This window comes from Octopus bimaculoides, chromosome 8, assembly GCF_001194135.2.
Source record: "Octopus bimaculoides isolate UCB-OBI-ISO-001 chromosome 8, ASM119413v2, whole genome shotgun sequence".
Lineage (NCBI taxonomy): Eukaryota > Metazoa > Mollusca > Cephalopoda > Octopoda > Octopodidae > Octopus > Octopus bimaculoides.
The window spans coordinates 19,602,771-19,603,942 of record NC_068988.1 but is presented as its reverse complement, the minus strand read 5'-3'; positions in this window follow the sequence as shown (position 1 = coordinate 19,603,942).

Below are 1,172 nucleotides of genomic sequence, written 5' to 3'. Positions count from 1 at the left end.
ATATATATATATATATATATATATATATATAGGCTTTTGGTGCAGAATGCTCGTTTGTTTATTTCGCCAGCAAGAAGACGAAACCCCCTGGTGGGAATAAATGTTGCCTCTCGATAATAGCGCTAATACATATCGTTTACCTCTCTCGGTAACACACATCTCTTGACTGGATGGCTGGTTGATCGCAACGTCAGGTCCTCCTCAGGAACGGATTATCTATATATCACTGGCGGGGATATGAGTTGCTGCTATCTCTAGCGGTTGAGCGTCCGTCACCGATGAGGTCGAGGAAAATCGAAATCACGTTGTCTGGTGATCTCGGCGCTAGATTGGTGAGGATTTGCCTCCCCGCTGGCGGTATAAGATATACATACGTGCATTCTGCACCAAAGTTCTATATGTGAGCTTCTCTCATTCTGTCTGCCGCACCAACGTTCGTTCTATCCGCGTTTAGTTGGGAATAAATGTTTAACAGATATTTATAAATCAACCAGTGCTTTATTCTATAGTAAAAATATGACATCAATAATTACATCATTTACGGATAATTGTAACTGGAATCTCTAAAGTAGAAACTGTTGTTGAAAATAAGCAATTTTCGAAAATCAACACAATATGGAACACAAATTTGTAAGATCATATCATTGCAACAATGATATTTAATATCTCAAATTAGTAAAATTTCATTTTTAGATCGATACATTTTAAAATAAATTGAATAACTTGCTAATAATTTATCTAATAATGTTAAGATCTATATAAATTATATCGTTATTATATTAATACTTTCAGCGAACGTTTTAAATTATTCATTATCAAATATTTATTGAATGATTCTATGTTTATTTATAAATAGAACATAAATATTGGATCAGAATGGAAATAGTATACTTACCTAGTATTAAATAGAACAAATAAACGCGCATACGCACATCCACCCTATTATATATTTGTACGCGCGCGCCTTTGTGTGTGTGGATGTCTGTCTGTCTATGTATGGATGTATACATTTGTTTTTATATGTACAGATGAGTATAGAAATACTAAATAATTGAGATCATTGTTCCGTTTATATATCCTTCTATACATATATATATTCATACATACATACATACATACATACATATATATACATACACATATATACATACATATATATATATATATATATA